This window comes from Rattus norvegicus, chromosome 15 (assembly GCF_021556685.1).
Source record: "Rattus norvegicus strain SHRSP/BbbUtx chromosome 15, alternate assembly SHRSP_T2T, whole genome shotgun sequence".
NCBI lineage: Eukaryota > Metazoa > Chordata > Mammalia > Rodentia > Muridae > Rattus > Rattus norvegicus.
Genome location: NC_141548.1, coordinates 45898621 through 45917106, shown reverse-complemented (window position 1 = coordinate 45917106; position 18486 = coordinate 45898621). Strand labels below are relative to the sequence as shown.

Here is an 18486-nt window from a genome sequence, read left to right as displayed (position 1 = left end):
AACCTGAATTATTTCACAATCTTTTGTAGAGGGTCTGCACACACCTCTATTGGACATTGTTCGCTTCCATTCTGCCAGCACGTTTCCTCGGAAGTTACAGGTCATTCTCAGAGATCTTAAGCCTCTCTCTCTCTCTCTCTCTCTCTCTCTCTCTCTCTCTCTCTCTCTCTCTCTCTCTGTGTGTGTGTGTGTGTGTGTGTGTGTGTGTGTGTGTGTGATTCCTTTGGGGCAGGGAGGGCTCCTCGATAATACTTTTGACTGCAGAGCAGACTACCCACAAGGGAGTGGTGCAGCTGGTGCTGCAGGGCCATGAGATGCTGCAGAGAAAATAAACTATGGGACACCTTCTGTGCCCCAGTAGGCAGCAGGGAGAGGAGGCAAGTACTCGGGCTTGATGGCAAGGGTGGCATCTGCAAGTCTGATTGATTACCCAGGGCCCTTTCCCTTATTAATCCTGATCAAGAACAAGCAGACAAAAGGGTCAGTTCCTGTATTCACGTATGGGCGTGTCTCTACTCTTTTTATTTTAATAGCATCTGTCAATGGGCACTGGTTATAATTGCAGGGGCATCCTGAATCTATTTTGTGACACCCCTCCCCTTTTATTATCCTGTTTGTGCTCTCCTCTGCTAGGTGCCTGTCTCTTTTTAGATATTCTGCTCAGTCATTCTCCCTTTCCAGCCCTCTTGTCAGCATTTGCTCTGAGAGTCCAAGTGACATTTGTTTGGTGTGTCTGAGTAAGACACTTTTAAAAGGAACAGCTTGACTTTCACTTCCCCTGCTCATAAGTATTTCTGCCTTGGTGATTTCTGTAGTAGGTCATTTGTTCTACTCTTCCCTCTCTGTCTCTGTCTCTGCCTCTCTCTAAGTGTCTGTCTCTCTGTGCATCTCCATCACTGATCTGTGTGTTTATGTGCATGTGTGTGTGTGCATGTGTGTGTGCATGTGTGTGTGTGTGTGTGTGTGTTCTCTCTCTCAATAAAGCCTATGAGTCTTATCATTCATCTATTTGTCTTCCTATAATCACAGGACAAACATGGAATTGACTGAGAGTTTTCAATAAGACATGATTTATAGACACATAAAATGAAAAATAAAGATAAATATGAGTTTGTGGCAAAATTCGCACTTTTTAATTATCTCCAGACATCTCACTGTTCCTTCAAAGAACTGTTCCTGGTCAATCAGTTGAAAGCAAAATACATTTGCATTACAGTTACACAGTAACAATGTACAGTGTTTTAGAACCACTAAAAAATATATCATATCTTTTTCAGTGACAGTAGACTCTGTTCCCTTCAAGTGGGCACCTGGTGACTACAGCTTTTCCGTTACTTTCTGAAATCCTTTGGCACAGAAATTTCTGTATTTGTGTTTAGGGTGTTTTGTTTTGTTTTGTTTTTGTTTGTTGGTTGGTTGGTTGGTTTTGTGCAGAAATTGGCTGGAATTCTTACAGGCCTAGGATCACGGTAGGCTTCTGTCCATGGTCCTGAGAGCCAAATTATCCTCCCAGCAGCAATGCAGTCAAACAGTCCTACCTCAGAACAGCAGGTGGGTCTCCATCCCCCTTACCATCAAGTAAATACATCAGGGTTACAGTGCTGGTGTGCATACATCAATTCAGGGAGGGATGAAGGACACAAGTACTGAAGGATGCCCAGCAGGCACTTACTAGTACTTAGCAAGGACAAAATCTCTATGAGCAGGCTATTCAGAGAAAACAGTCATTTGAAGTCACACAGTTACATCAAGCCCAAGCTGTGTATACCTCCAAAGTGAGTACTGATCTGCTCATCTGAGTCTGCATCTTCTCTGCCTTTATGAAATTCAAAAATTGGATGCTGCAGGCCAGGGTGCAGAATCTAACATGCATGCAGTAAACCTTCCCTGTTTGGGTAACATCAACATGGACTGATGATCTATATTGCAAGGTAGAAACTGAGGACAACTAGCAGAGGTAATGAACTGCATCATTGTTATAAGTTTCCCTAAACATCCCAATATAAAATAAAGTGGGATTTTCCCAGTAGATACATGACCAGAAAAGTAACAGTGTTACTACTTTTCAGATAGAGCCTCACAACGATTTGTAGCATAGCCTGTTCAGAAGTTGCTAAACTGAAATGCAGCTCAGGCCTCAAACTCTGCAGTAACCACACCCTGACTTCCAATTCCCTGGACTTACCCTCCCCCGTCATTCTGTCCTTCTTTCTCTGTCTTTGTAAATGGGTTTCCTTAAGGTTACCTTTAAAAATCTCTGCAATAAATAAAAAGGAAAACTGCTGGTACTCAGCAGCCCAGGATTGAAGTGTACTGTGCTTGCCAAATATAAATTTAACTCTTTAAAAAGAAATATGAACATAATGTCATTTTGAAGGTACACTTATTGAAGCGATGGGTATCTTTCCTTTCTGTATCTTGACACCAGTTAATTTCTTTGTGTAACTGGGATCATACTTCTGACTAGACTCATAGTTGACTCTCTCTCCTATCTAGGGAAGTGCTTAAAAGAAAACATGTCGTTTAACATAAAGGGCATCGGATTTAAAGCCCTACGTTCTGAAAGTGATGCATCACGGGTGTGCCGCAGGACTGTATTGGACTTTAGGCTGCAGCAGAGGGGCAGATGACACATGGATGCATTAAAGATGAGAAGCTTGTTTCCATTCAGAGCATGTTCATCGCTGGAGCTGACAGGAACTTTGTGCTGTCTGAACATAAATGATGGTGATGGGGCCAGACCCCTAAAAGCTTGTTCCATGGAAGTAGCCAAGGTAATGTCTTTTCTCCCCAGAGGCCTGCTCCACGGTGCCTCACCCTCCATCACAGTCACCAGTAGGAGTCCGAGGCTCTGCTGTAGACAGTGCTCCAGGCAGGTCACTGCTGCAGGTCAGACCTGACAATGCTAACCCTGTTTGTTCACTTGCATTTTCCTGACTGCAGAGAAATACATGCTGTTTCTGCAATCTAGGTCGTAACTGGCTACAAAACTAGCCTTGCCGCACCTGGATTTCTTTGCTGACCTCTACTGTGTTTAATAAATCAATGGGAGGAATGTGAGGCGTAAAACTTTCATAGAGGATAAGCATTTCCACCTGCCAGAGACAGAGCCTGAGGCTAGCGCCCTCGCAGCCCTGCTGGAGCCCAGCCAGGGCAGCAGTTCACCCCCCTCACCAGCTCTTCTTGCTGCAAGATGGCAGCAGATGCTATTCAGTCGCAAAGGGGCGGATCCCGGGACTCTGAAGACACTGCAGGCCCGCTTCTGAAAATCCTGTGTCTGTCAGGATCTTGGGTAAGTTAAACATTAAGGCACCGTCTGCGTTAGAAAAGTCGTGGCTAAATGTTTATTGATTGATGAAATAACTCACATGTTCATACACACATTGAGTCACAAAATGTCAACAAAACGCCCAGAACGTGCAGAAATCTATACATGTGTCTTAGAGGGTGCGGAGAGTCGCAGCCCAGCCCCATTCTTCAAAGGGAACCAGAAATGGCTGAGTAGGATCAGAGAAGCCGATACTGCAAATACATGGCACAAATGAACATCAGAAAAGAGAAAGCTGGGCTGACTGCAAAAAATCTTTGATAAAGGATTACGTGCTCCATGTTTCTATTTCCATGAAATTCTACAAATTAACCTGTGCAAGGAAAACTGCAGCAGTGGCTGCTTCTCCGAAGAAGAAGGAACTCTCCGCATGGTGATTCCATTTTTTCTTGGGCACTTCGGACTGTGAGTTTGGGGTTCACCTTTGTCAGGATGCCATGAATTTTATTGAATATATTTGTGTCCAAAGAAATAAATAAAGCTACATATATGTCCACATTTATATTAATAATTTATATTAATAATTATAAAACTGAATATAGTATAAAACATAAGTATCCAACATTATTTTAAAAAATAAATAAACAGAAAAAGGTGCTAGAAAATCTTAAGACAAAAGGAAGAGTCTTAAGGCATGAGGAAGAGTCTGGTGCGAGCAGCAATTGAGGTGGTTTTGTGGGAGGACAGGTTAACAGTGGCCCGGAGCCGGTGTTTGTGTAGCTGACTTCCGTACTTCATGCCTTGCAGGCCTTATATTAAACCTCTGCGGCTCTAAGTGGTGGCTGCTTTCCTGCCTCAAGATGTGTGCATGGTATTCTATTCCAGACATCCCAGCCTCACGCTGCATTAATTTTTTTTCCAACTCAAGTCTTACATTGCTGCCTCATATTGATTTTGTATTGACTTTAAGAAGCATTAAAGGCTATTTATACTGAGAGCTTTCTTTTTGTAAAGCCTAAGCTGTAACTATAATTCATTTTCTTTAAATCTCCTCTTTAAATATTTTTGGTCCATTCAAACCTGATGAAACAATTCAAAACCCTTCCAACATTAGCTCAAATTAGAATAGATGTCTGGTTCTGGGTATCTGAAGTGAAGCACGCATAAAGTCATTTCTTAGAAGCTATTTTACAGGCTACATGGATCTGTAAATTTGTATAATTGCCAGGGAAGTCTTCTATCTGCTTCTTTGTCTGCTTAACCTTCATCTGCATTGCTATCTCTCCCGAGTTGGGGACTATCCCGTCCTGTCTGGCCCCCATACTGCAGCCACTGGACATTGCTTCTAAGAAGAATAGACAAGACATTTCCAACACATGAGAACACTGATGCTTACAAAACAATCTTGGTTTTTCATGCTTTTTATGGTTTTATGCTCCTAAATTCTAATTTCTTCTCTCTGTGTGTCTGCGGCATCCTGCGTCTAATCGGCAACTGTAGAGACAATTCAGTGAGAAGGTGATGTTTCTGAGTTAGGGTACTGATTCCCCGAAGCCGTTCTATGAGGCATGAGCTGACTCTGCAGGTGTTTTGGTCCTCAAAGGATGCTGAGGTCTGAAGGAGTAAGGAGATATACCTCAGACAAGTTTCAGCAATGAAGCCAGGCTTTTCACCCAGGTTTCTTGTCCTAGTGATCTCTGAGGTTCTTCCTCTAAATCTTATGGTTCTGTACGTTAGCATGTCAAGCCTCACTGCAGTGCAATTCAGAAAAGGCAAAGGAGCATATAGGTGTAACGGTGCACACCTACGACCGAGAGGCTGAGATGTTGAGGCAGGGGCACCTAGAATTTGTAGCGAGCCTGTGCTACAATGAGAATTCCAGGATATTTTAGTCTGCACCATACACTCCTCAAAAAAAATAAAATAGACAAATACATAGAAAGATAGTGGACCCTTGTGGCCTCTTACTTAATGAATCTGGTGTGTTACTACTCAAATATAAGAACCTCATCCTCTTTGTTTGATTTAACAGTTGAAAGGCCAGTGTCAATGGGAGAGGTATGGACAAACCGTTATACTTCTGCTGTGTATCTGTGATTAAGCACAGTAGCTTCAAAAGGTAAGGGGTGGGAGAGAGGATCCTATAAACATTCAAATAGTGAGCATTGGATAATCCCTGTGCGATGAAGTGCATGACCACAGAGTAGTTGGAATCGCAGCAGTGGTGGGGACAAGAAAAAATTCCTTTCAGACTGGAGTTCACTGTGCTTCAGCCAAGCCCTCAGTACCATCTGATTGGGATGCCATCTGTGTTCATTTTAACCAATTAATCTTGGGGTGTTCCAGAGGAATTCAGATCCTCAGGAGAACACCCTAAAGCTTGATTTTGAGGTGCTTTTTCTCAACCAAAATAATTTCTTTTTCTGGGAATTGACAAGAACTGGTTTAAGCTCATTCTTTTTCCAGGACAAGTCCTGGAGGACACAGTCACCCAACAAAAAAGGCAAAAGGAGAGGAAGTAGCCATAGAAGAGGCATCAGCAGATAAGCCTCACACCTGATATTCAGCCCAGAAGGATTGATGGGGAATGAAGTCATAATCCTCAGAGGGTATCCCAGGAGGAAAAGAGAAAGGAGAACTTGTTCTAAGATACTTTGTGTAATTAATGATGTTTATTAATAGTATCTATGGGCCAAGCCCTGTGCAAAGTGATTACTTGGATAATTTCACTTTATCACCACAGAATCTCAAGGTCTTGGATATCTGAGTCATTCTCATTTTAGAAATGTGGTAGCTGGCATGCAGACAAGTGTCTAAACACCCTGTCTAAAGCATCTGATAATATATGCCCTTAGGACTTCACAGAGAGGAGAATTATTTTCATTTTACAATTAATGAAATGATGTTCAGAGAGTTTAGGAATATTAACCAAGGACACCCAGCTAGGTCATACTCTGTCTGAATTTTCACACCCCCTGTTATGACCAAAGCACAAGAGTGTTCTGGGTAATTGTTATACCAAGAAGAAGTCTCTCCCTACCCCCACCCCCTACAAAGTTTAAATATTGGTTCTGTCTTTTTTAAAGCTTAAATATTCAGGGTCAAGGTTGTTCAAACTGTATACAAATAAATCATCATTCTGATATATCATTCTATTGGAAGTTCCTTAACATAGATTACTATCGCTGAAATAATTGTAAGAACAATATTGTTTTGGTGATCTCTCTTCAGATACAGGCTGGATGCCTGTTTGCGCACTAACAAGTCCCTTTTTACTATATTACCCAGAAGGAAAGAAAACACTAAAAAAAAAAAAATCTCCTGCATCTTTCAGTCTCGATTTATCCAACAAATTTAATCAACAGATCCACTAAATCATGTTAGCATAATAAGTGCGCTTTTGAACAGGCCTGAGGTATTTCAATTTGCAAAGTGGCCCCTTTTACCTTGTGCCAAAAAAAGAAAAAAGAAAAAATGTTTTGACCATTATAAGGATTAAGATTTACTTTAGAAGTCATCCAAATTAAAATTGACTTCCAATTCAGTTTCCAAAGTAAAATTTAGAAGGATAGCTTAAGTAAGGACCACGGCTGTCTGCTGTGAAATACACAGGCAGCTGTAGAAAATGATGGCCTGGCTTGGTTTCAAAGGCAGAAGGGCTGCCCCAGGGATGAGGCAAGCCTGCTTCACAAGATTCACTCCACCTCTGAGCTGGCCTTGACCGTGCTTGGCCTCTTCAATGCTCAGACAACCTCAGAGTCTTTGACTCAAAAGTAATAAAAGCGTAGAAAATCTTCAACAGACAAGGGCCCCTGAGCAGTGCTGTCTTATGGTGATTGTGGTGAGGGTCTGGAAGAGGAAGACTTGCTGGTGACTAATTCAGATGTACATATAGAGCAGCCTCTAGGCAGAAACCTGCAGAGCGAGGTACTTGAGGAAAGAATTACTAGTTGGAATGGTTGCAGGAAATACACCTTTGATCACATGCATAAATTTGTCCTTCCTTACAGAGGGGGCTGAGTTTTAAGTGTCTGGATAGCTGACCATATATTATCAATCAGATCAGACCCCCGCCCATAATACAATGAACTTACACACCCACATGTTTCTTTAATTCATGGATTCGTTATAAAAAAAAAGAAAAGCATGTTTTTTTTCTTGTTGTGGCTTCAGGGTTACAGAATAAAGCATTCTGGCATCTATGTGCCCATCTCATCTAAGTGCAGTGTGAGAAACTGAAGAATTCCCTCATCCTACATCTTGTTCTGTCTCTCATTATATATTCCTGGGATTTATGGATTGATATTCTTTTGAAAATTAGAAACAGAGCCATTGACTAATGGCTAGGGACTCGTAGACCCTGAAGTCTGAGGTTTATAGAGAGGACAGGAGAATAATCTGTAGTTGTCACCATGGTAACACACCCAGCACAGGGATTGGAGTCTGCAAAATCGGGAAAGAAAATCACCTAAGTCAGATAAATGCATTGTCATGTTCTCCTGACAGCTGTGTTTTGCAGAGTTGCTGTTTCTCTGTAGATAGGTTTGAAAGTCTGGATGTTTTGTTTTGGGGTGGTTTTGGGGTTTTTTGTTGTTGTTCTGTTTTGTCTTTTTGTTTTGTTTTTTGTCTATTTGTTTTGTTCTTCAGTGTGAGTTCATTATTCAAAAAGGTAAGTTTTGTTGTGACTGCTTCATATATATATATTTCACATATTTTAATAAACTTCTCCCACAGTCTCTTTCAGAGTTTGGGGAAGCAACAGCATACAACTGAAATACAGATAAGGGCTCAGGCACTGACCCTAGACCTAGCTCTGCCAATAACCACGTACAACTGTCCCCAAAGTGGACCGGCCCTAGGGAGCCTGGACCAGTTTCTCATAGGTTCCCAGGCACAATGACGACTCAAGCAGCCAGTTGTAGTCTCCTTTTTCTAATTATTTAATTCGTGAATACCTAGCCTACGCTGGTCTTGAACTTGGCATCTGCCTGCATCAAGACTGGGTTTACAGGCATGTGCAATCCCAGTCACTTGTATTCTTGCACAAAACTAACCTTCTGTAGGAGCTGGAAGGCCGTGCGCTGCTCTTGGAACAGTTACCAGTTAACGGGACCTGACACTTGCGTTCCCTGTGGAATCCATCTTGTTTAATAAATCACCTGGTGTCTGGAGCCACGCAATAGTTCTTTAGAAACACCATCCACAAGCAAAATGAAACGTTGCTACCCTTAAAAACGATCCTCTTACAAGACAAACTTTCATGAAAGATTAGCACTTGGGTTTGTCATTTGTTTCTGAAAACATAGTTTGGAACCGTGCACTTAACTGAAGGGAAGAGGGGACATGAGGAGGAAATGCTCTCACAAGGTGACTTGCAAGTCATAAGATTTTCCACGTTTTGCTTATTTGGGTAGGTGCACAATTGTATGAAGATATTCAAAGTTGTGTAATTTAATAGAGTAAATGTATTTTGTCAAATCCAATTTATTTCTCAGTAAAAGTGCTGAAACACTTTCCAGTTTATTTCATAAGCATTTTTTGACAACTTGCTTGTCTCAAAATGCTTCTGGTTGCCTTCCTATTACATTGAAGCATTCACTGGATATATAGATATTACAAAGCAACACATCTCCTGGTGCTTCTAGGTCATTTGTGTCTTCTAATTAATATATAAATCTATTCTAATAGATTGCTGAACGCATCATACATCTGGTTCTTGTTCTATAGTGTTAGCATATTAGATCACTCAGATTTCTAATAATAAATGTTGTGAACATGGTGGGTTATCAAGAATAAAAGTGATACTCCTTGCAGTTCCTGAGAATTAGAGTATCACAGGTCAGTGGATTCCGTTTAGAGGGAGACACTTTATTGTAGACTCCTGTCATTTATGCTGTGTCTCCATAGCATAGGAAGGGGTGGGACAGACATCCAGGTCTTCTCTAATGAGGGGGATAATCCACACATGTGAGATCTGACTTTGCGACTAACACTTTCCAAAGAAACAACTTGGCACTATTACTACAAGTCTAGAATATCAGGGTACGAATTTTAGTAGAGGCAGAAATGACTTTCTCATGTCTCATGATGCAGATGTCCCAGATATCGTGCATGTACATGTGCATGTGCATGTGTGTTTTGCACAAAAGCTGAAGGATTCCAGTGTCCTGCACTGTCATTCTCTGACTTATTCCCTTGAGACAGTGTCTCATTGAATCTGGAGCTAAGCTGGAGGCTGTTGACCCACCGCTATCAGCCTATCCCCACCATCCTCCACAGCACTGAGGTTATAGGCTCTTAAGTGACCAGATGGGTGCTGAGGATTTGAACTCAGGTCCTCATGCTTGCTTCTATGCCACCTGCCACCACTGCCACCAAATGGCAAAAGGGACTTGATCTCATTGTAGTCCTTCTGGCACAATTTGGTCAGTTTCTCGAGGAAAACAAGGTCCTTTCCCTCTTAGTCCTTACACAGAGGGTTGGCATGGAGGAGAGAATGTGGTGCAAATGTCCAAATGGCAGTAGTTCTGGTGAGATGGTAAGGGAGGGGGAGATAGGGATGTACCCAGAAGCCCCTGTTCTTCCCAGAGCTCCCCCCTGCACCCCTCCCGCCTGCCCTCTCTCCACAGAGTACTTTCCACCCATCAGCTCAGCAACTCCTTCACTTCTGCACTCTCCACACAAATCATGAGCTTCCTCTCTGTATTTCCCTCCTTAGGTCAAACCCTTTCCTCTACAAACAACTTTCACAAATGCACCATGCTCGTACGTTCTCACTCCTGCCCTGCAAGCACTTGTGAAGCATATATTTTTCGCTTCTTAATTTTCATTTTAATAGCATTTCAATACACAAGATAAATATCTCTACGTTAAATCAGATAGCCATATTATCTTATATTTCTCAAATATTTAAACATAATTTCCTTATAAAGTGTTTTCCATCTGCCACCCACATTTTTCATAAGTCCAAGATATGCACATGCACATATATATCCTCATGTACATTCCCCCAGAGGTTTGTGCCTGCATCTTAAGGTTGTACTCATTCACCACACTGTCTCATTCAAGATGAGGTGATGATAAAATGAATAATGGTCAGGAGTGACAGCTCGGGCTTGTATTCTAGCACTCAGGAATCTGAGTCAGAAGGATCATACAAGTTAAAATCAGCCAAGACTACAAAGAAGACCCTACCTCAAAGATCCCAAGTAGATGCATAAAATAAAAACGACTAGCAATCTTCATCGAGAAGCTTTGAGGCAGACCTGGGAAGCTCATTGCAAAGATTATTTCTTAATTGAAGTTGTAGAAAATAGTAAATATTTTATAAATAAACACCATATAGCCTATCCCTGCTTGCCAAGGTTTCATTAAATGTAGTTAGAATTGTAAAACTTCATAGGCATAATGAGAGAATTCAGCAGAGCTTCCTTCTGCTCCTCTCCTGCCTCCCTGTCCCGAGACAAGTGACAGGCTGCATCTGTGCTACTCTTTCTCTTGTGTGTTATTGAAACTCATCTATAGGCTATGTGAATACACAATATAGGGTTGTGGATAATAAGTAACACAATTGTGTTGTACTCTTTCAAATCCTAACGCTATAAGATCATGCCTTTCCATTTCTTTCCCAACTTAAAAGAATTTTTTCAAGTTTTTATCTGTAGGTTTGGGGGAATCAGATTTATTGGGTTGGAAACATTATCTTCTGATGGACTCTAGCTTTCAGGAGGCCCTGGGTTCAACCCCTAGCATCGACAAAGAGCAAACACAAGGAAGCAGGGAAGTTTTCTTCCATTCCTAACTCGCTAAGAAATTTACAATGAATTTTTATGAATTAATTTTGTGTGACAACTTTAATATCACAAATCTGTTCCTTTTATTCTTTAAATCTTGTGGATTATATTTGCGTATTTTCTAATGTTGAACATCCTGTGCTTGAGAGTTAGAAGAGGATGGATGGATGGATGGATGGATGGATGGATGGATGGATGGATGGATGGATGGATGGATAGGCGGGTGGATGGATGGGTGGATGGATGGGTAGATAGATGTTAAACAGACTGACGGACAGAGATAATGACATAGACAGGTAGCAAAGAGGTAGGTGGATAGATGTAAGCACAGATCTAAATCTATGTTTAATAACAGAGGTCTGCCCACCCCTGCCTCTCCTGTGTGTGGAGTAAAGGTGTGCGCATCCACGCATGGCTTATTTCCATCATTCTTAAAAGTCCTTCCATGCATTCTGCTTTTCCTGATTTTATCCTGCCCTTCGGTGCCCTCTAGTCACCTGTCACTCAATCAATGTATTGCTGTTCCTCAGTGCCCACGTTTATGCAGTTAGTTGTGGGAGGCAGAAAGAACCAGGGGTGTCAACACCATAGCTAACTGGAAGGTTCCAGCCAGCAGACTTCCTTTTCTAATGTGTAAGCAGAATCACATAGGCCCAGCCCACACGCAGGGAGGCCGAAAGAAGGCAATGCATGTAGACCATCTCGTTGCTGGGAGACTAATGATAGACTGTGTTTGGCAGTTCCACAGTCTGTTTATTTTCAAGGTCTTAATCTTGAGTCCTAGATTACCAAGTGAAAACAGCTTTATGTTTTAATGCTTCTGTGAGTTGTTTTCTTTATGCATTGTGGATCATTCTGGGTTTCTTTTGGTGGAAAGGAATTCTGCTTTCCAACCTATAAGCTTAAGATATGGAATCTCACAGTACAACTCACTGGTGCCCTGCTCTTCCGTAATGGGTGGTATCCTCTCCCCAGCTTCCCAGAGATTCATAATTAGAGCTAGGTAGTTATAAGTGATAAAGGGTTGTCCTGCTGGCCCAAACAATTGGTCAACCCACAAAACAAGGGACAGATTCATTTTACAGTTTACACTATGATGATGATGATGATGATGATGATTAGTAGTAGTAGTAGTAGTAGTAGTAGTAGTAGTAGTAGTAGTAGTAGTATTTGACTTGGCTGGGGAATGGGAGCAGAGAATTTCATAAAAAAGGTGAACTGGGGTTGGAGATTTAGCTCAGTGGTAGAGCGCTTGCCTAGCGAGCGCAAGGCCCTGGGTTCGGTCCCCAGCTCCGAAAAAAAGAAAAAAAAAAGGTGAACTGCTCAAGTAGACACCAATTAGCTAATTGCAAGCTCAGTGTGGATGAGCTTGAAAAGCTAAGGTTTTGAGCAAACTTGTGAGACGTAGGATATTAGCATGTGAGGTCTAGATTCTGTCAAACCCTTCACAGATGGTCCAGGTAATCCATGTATGGCTTTGACTGTGGATCCGATTGGTTTAGGAAGCACTAGGCTGGGATGTCTTGGTTTGGAGCTGTTGAGTTATGGTGATGTAGTTTATTTATTCTATTTTATATTGTGTTTATACTTTCCAGACTGACCTCAAATTTCTGCACTCTTAGAGAGTCTTCTGTTTCCAGAGTACAGGGAACAAAGCATCCAGGATACAGGATTAATTTGTGTAGAGGTCCCTGACAATATCACATGATATGTATTAACTAGTCAAGGGCTGATGTGATGGCACAGTGGTAGAACTGAGCTAGACTCCACCTGACCAGAAGTAGAAGGAGAAAATTGACTCTCTCTACCCCAACAAGTTTGCCTCTGATTACACTCACACTCTAGCATGCACGCCCTCCATAAATAAACAAACAAATTAATTAATTACTATTTTTTAAAACAGGCAAGTAACTAGGTCGGTTTTTTTAAAGGAATTTTTTATGCTTTATCTAATAGCACTTTTAACTTTGTTACCCGAAAGCCTAACTTGTTCCCGAGTGCCACAATACCACCCTCTAGTGGTCAAAGCCATACAGTGCAGTATGAGTTCACCCCCAGATCGTAAGGAATGTGTTGAAGATTTCCAGAAACAACCTACTCTCTCTCAAAAACCAGAGTACCTGGATGAGCACCCTGCAAAACAAAACTGTCACTTGTAGAAGTCTGGGTGCTCAGTTTATGTAGTAAAGGAAATAGTCACCCCGCTTCTCTCCAAAGGCTCATCAAGGTGGCAATTATCCTGTCAGATTTCAGGAGGATCTTATATCAATATAAAAGATACAGCTCGAATTTCTCTCTTTTTCTAGTGCTGCTAACATAGATCAGAGTTCACGATGTTTCAAATTAATTTTGATGTAAAAATAAGCTTCTCATTGAGGAGTTAGTTAATTTATACGTCAACTTTAGGGCCATAGACTGCCTTAGCAAAAACAAACAAAAAATATATTTTTCTCCAGAATTTACAAAATCTTGTGGGAATTTACAAAATTCACCTGGAGCCCTTATGAGATGTACTCTTCATTATTTACGTCTCAGGGTCAGTTTTATTTTGATGCATAAATTTTTTCAAGAGGAAGGCAGTGGGGGAGGGTTAAGCCTATGACACTAATGATTCCTTTTGCCCTATCTCTCCACCTCTATTCTGGAACTTGGAGATCTTTCTCCTTCTTAGCCACCTGTAAGCCACCTTCTCACTCCATGAATAGAGACTTAGACACTGAGAGCACAGGACTACAAATGGAATTGTTTATCCAGCAACATCCATATGTTCTGTTCAATATCTACAGTGGATATTAATTTATAAGAACTGCTTTCAGCCACTTACTGAGTCTGTAAATGACTATCAGAACACACATGCGTTACTGTGGGGTGCAAGCATAGATGATATAAACGTGCATAATTTAAGATTATAGCTATGCATTAGCTTGGATTGTAAACGTTGATTAGTGGGAACTCCAAGGTAAGCAAGGTCAATTGTTACATTGTTCTCTTAAAGGCAGATTAGACAGGTAGGTTGAGCGCTTAGTAGGACAGCAGTTCTAACTCTTAAGTGACCACAAGTTATATCATGAACCCTGGCTGCAGGATTGGAGAGATGGCTCAGTAGTACTGAGTTCAATTCCCAACAACTACATGATGGCTTACCAACCCTGGCTGCAAGTTCAGCAAAAGTTCTAGTCTCTTAGAACGTTAGGGACATTTCCATAATATCACATCACCATGGCTTTTTTTTTCTTGGATATGCTCGAATGGCTCAGTTCAGTATTAAATCTGTAGAACCATTTGAGGACAAAGGAAGAGCTGAACTGGAGATGCCAAGGGAAACTGCCTGTGACTGGCCTGATTAGAACTGTTGGGAGCAGGACGAGAGCTTGCGGTGCAGGTGGCCCCACCCATGCTTAGAGTGAACCCTGATGAGAGATGGGAAGGGGGAGACTGTGAGAAAGCCTGTTCCCCTCGCTTCACAGCCAAGTATCTAGGATGCAGACCTGGCGGCATGGGTCACACTCATTCACAGGCTTGTCTGGCTCTATTAGACTAGCTGTTGAGAGATTGTCCTCTGAACTTCTGGAGAAGAAAGCGAACATCTATTCACCCCAGACAGGGCAACAGTGACAAATCAAAGAAGCAAAATTATTTCACCCAAGTCTAACTTAGTGAAAAGCTTAAAGAGTTTAATTAGGATTATTGGCTGTAGAATAGGCAGGTTTTGAGCGGCCATACTACTGAAGAAAATGCCTTCCTCATTCTCAGAATTGCCTATAAATCCTCAGGGATATGTGGGCTCATAAAATTCCATGGTTATGGGATAATAATGAACCCAATCTTATGCAGTTCTCATGGAGACAGTCACAGAGGCAGGCAATTTGAGGGAAAGAAAGAAAGAGACAGACAGACAGAAAGCAGCCATGCCATGTCCATGGGGACAGTGTTCCACAAAGATCGTGATGTGCTCTGGAGCTTTTGTGATGGACTGAAGGCTTCAGTTTCATGTCTATTATAAGGACTGCCACAGAGTCATCAGCCACAGTGAGCCTGGCACTAGTCTGTCCTAACAGATTGTTTAACTTACCCCATTGTAAGGGCCAGGAAAGATGTTTGGGATGTTTAGTACTCCTCTGGCCCAAGGCATAGCAGATTCCTTTAAACCCACGCTCTTGTTCTGCATTCTTCTTGGCCTTTCTATAAGAAGTGTCTTACAGATCAACACATCTGCCATAAAGGCCAAACTCGTCAATATTGACCAAAGGGCATATGCCTGATTCTGACCTCAGCTACATGTTTCTGTTATGCCTTTTTCACATGATTTCAACTGAGACTGAGGTGTATCACAGGCAATGAGCAGAGGAATAGAGGCACTTCATAACTTGCTTTCTTCTTTCATCTATTAAAAGCCTGCTGTGTACCAGGTACTGCACCATGCACTTAAAGTGAAGAAGCCCTTGTCCTTGGAGAGTTTAAAATCAAAATAAAAGGAAACATAAAAGAATGCCAACCTTTCATATGGCAGGTGCTGTGGTAGCACTGACAATGGTATTGTTAACCAGCTTAAGGATGGGCGCAGGAGGAGCAGGGGAGGCATCTAAGGTCATGACAGCCAGCACCCACCAAATGTCCACTTCCTAATTTGGTAAAAATTTTCCTATGAATTATTTAATTGCTTGGGCACCTGCCCCAGCAGTTGACAGGGTTCCCAAGAGGAAATAAAAAGTCAGAGGGTGGGGTGGAGAGATGACTCAGTGGTTAAGAGGACTGATTGCTCTTCCAGAGGTCCTGAGTTCAATTCCCAGCAAGCACATGGTGACTCACAACCATCTGTAATGGGATCCGATGCCCTCTTCTGGTGTGTCTGAAGACAACTACAGTGTGTGTGTGTGTGTGTGTGTGTGTGTGTGTGTGTGTGTGTGTGTGTGTGTATAAAATAAATCTTTAAAAAATTAAGTCAGGGAGTGAAGTAAGTTGGGCACGGTGGTCAGAGGAATCTTGCACCTCTGGCTGACTAGCAATCAGGTTGCTTCTTTATTTACACAGGTTTCACAGAACATGGACAGACTAGTGATTATCCAAAAAATATAGGTTATACCATTTTGTCTCCGGACATGTGTTTCATTTTTCATTGTATATGTGGCATTACATGTATAATTAGAAAGTACACATAGAACAGATTTCATTTTCATTATCAATCCTATAACTCCAATTCAAAGAATCTAAGAAAAGTCCTTACCAAAGTAATGCATTCATTATGTGACAGCCTGCTTTCAGGCTGACAGCATTTGCGATTTGAAAGCACACTAGACAAACAGGAAATACCTTTTTATGAATAGCAAATACTGACTCCTTTATTTCTATCCTTTTCTCATCTATACGATTAAGTAGGAAAAGTTATTCTAGTAACTCTATCTCATTTACTGAGTTCTATTCCTCCAGGGGCATACCCTGTATGATCCTCTATCTTTAAGCTACATTTTCAGAGAGTTCTAAGTGCATTGTCAAAAGAGGCCTTGAATCTATTACCAAGTCTCCTGGCCAGTTGGAGTTCATCAACTATCTCTAAGTTCACCCTGTTCCAGTTACACTGTTTGAGAGAAGATCCCCGGAGTCACGGTCTCATAAAGAAATCCTAGCGTCTGTGTGATTATCTGTGCTTATCATGATCTCCAGGACATAAGACTTCCAAATAGGACCAGAAAAGGCTACTTCCCGAAAAACAGAAGGTATAGTACGTTTAGGACTTTCTAAAGAGACTCAGACATAATTTTTCTCGAGAAAAGACATAAAATTACTCCTAATGCAGAAAGTCCATAAGAATGCAACACGCAGAGGCCAAAACCTAAAACTGAGAGACAAAATGACAGCACTCACAGCACTGGCTCAGCTTCACTGGAATTGCATCCAACAGCTGTGCTGGCTTCCTGACCTTTGCCATTTCCAGTGGACATGGCTGTGCCATTTAGTCCCAACAGCCACCGTATGTAAAGTCTCTTCTCATAGCCTCATTGAATAGATGACAAACAGATGTGCCTGAAGTTAGAGTCACAGGGACAGAACTCTGTGTGGTCTATGACATCGAAGTCAACGGGGTTTCACCAGCATGCTGTATTAATTCTACCTATGTCCAGAGGTTGAGAGACATTGAGCCTTAGTCTATGAATAGCCAGCGGCCAGGTCAATGTGGGAAGATGTTTCAAATAAAAAAGTGACATATTCAAAGGCCTGGAGATAGAAGTGGTGAGGAGTTTGGAGGAAAGAGATGTTTTTAGAGTACTGGAAAACACCCAGATCCAGGAATGGAGGCTCAGCCAACATCTGCCTGCAAAAGCCTTCCCATCATGCTCTTGTCAGCACTACTGATGACTGACACACACATAATAATAGTAATAGTAATAGTAATAATAATAATAATAATATGTATCTATTAGCTTGCTGTAATGTTTCATTATATGAATATTTAGAATCCTTTGCATTGGAAGCATTGGGGTTTTTTTCTACTATGAAAATGTAGGCCTTTTCTGGTGGCGGTGCTGCGTGGTGAGGATCCCTTGTTCATACTTATAGCTATGCCATCCAAGGGTCTGCTGCAGTCCGTGCAAGTCTTTGGACGAAAGAAGACAGCCAGAGCTGTGGCCCACTGCAAACGAGGAAATAGGCTCATCAAGGTGAATGGACGTCCCCTGGAGATGATCGAGCCGCTCAGGCTTCAAAACAAGTTATTGGAGCCTGTTTTGCTTCTGGGCAAGGAGAGATTTGCTGGTGTGGATATCCAGGTCCATGTGAAGGGTGGTGGTCATGTGGCCCAAATTTATGCTATCCGGCAGTCCATCTCAAAAGCCCTGATGGTTTATTACCAAAATTATGTGGATAAGCCTCTAAGAAGGATATCAAAGATATCCTCATTCAGTACAATCTGATCCTGTTTGCAGCTGACTCCCGTCGCTGCAAATCCAAAAAGTTTGGCGGTCCTAGTGCCCATGCCCGGTACCAGAAATCCTATTGATAAGCCACTCTCAAGGATCAGGGTTTACCTTTGTAATAAACATCCTAGGACTTTAAAAAAAAGAAAAAAAGAAAATGTGGACTAAGTAGATGTTAACGATAGCATTTTTTAAATATATCTTAATTGACACATGTCTTGGGTTGCAATATGACATTTCAATATGCAATAATGATCAAACCACCTGGAAGGTCTATCTCTCTAGACTTTTATCAGTTCTTTGGATTAAAAAATCCTGTCTTTGGAGATTTTCAAATATGCAATAACTTGTTGATTGTAATCTTTAGTGGTGTGAGACTTGACCTTTCTTTCTCCCGATGGTCTGTTTAAAGAGTTTCCATTCCTAAAAATAAAAATAAAATAAATAAATTAGAAAGGGGAGTAATCCAGTATACTTCACCACAAAAGCTCCCATGACCCCTGAGAGAAAGACA

At 41.6% G+C, this 18486-nt stretch overlaps 1 pseudogene; it reads left to right on the top strand.

Annotated features, from left to right (window-relative positions):
* The first annotated feature begins 17603 nt into the window (after positions 1-17603).
* Rps16-ps5 (ribosomal protein S16, pseudogene 5) lies at positions 17604-18123 on the top strand (annotated as a pseudogene).
* The last annotated feature ends 363 nt before the right edge of the window (positions 18124-18486 follow it).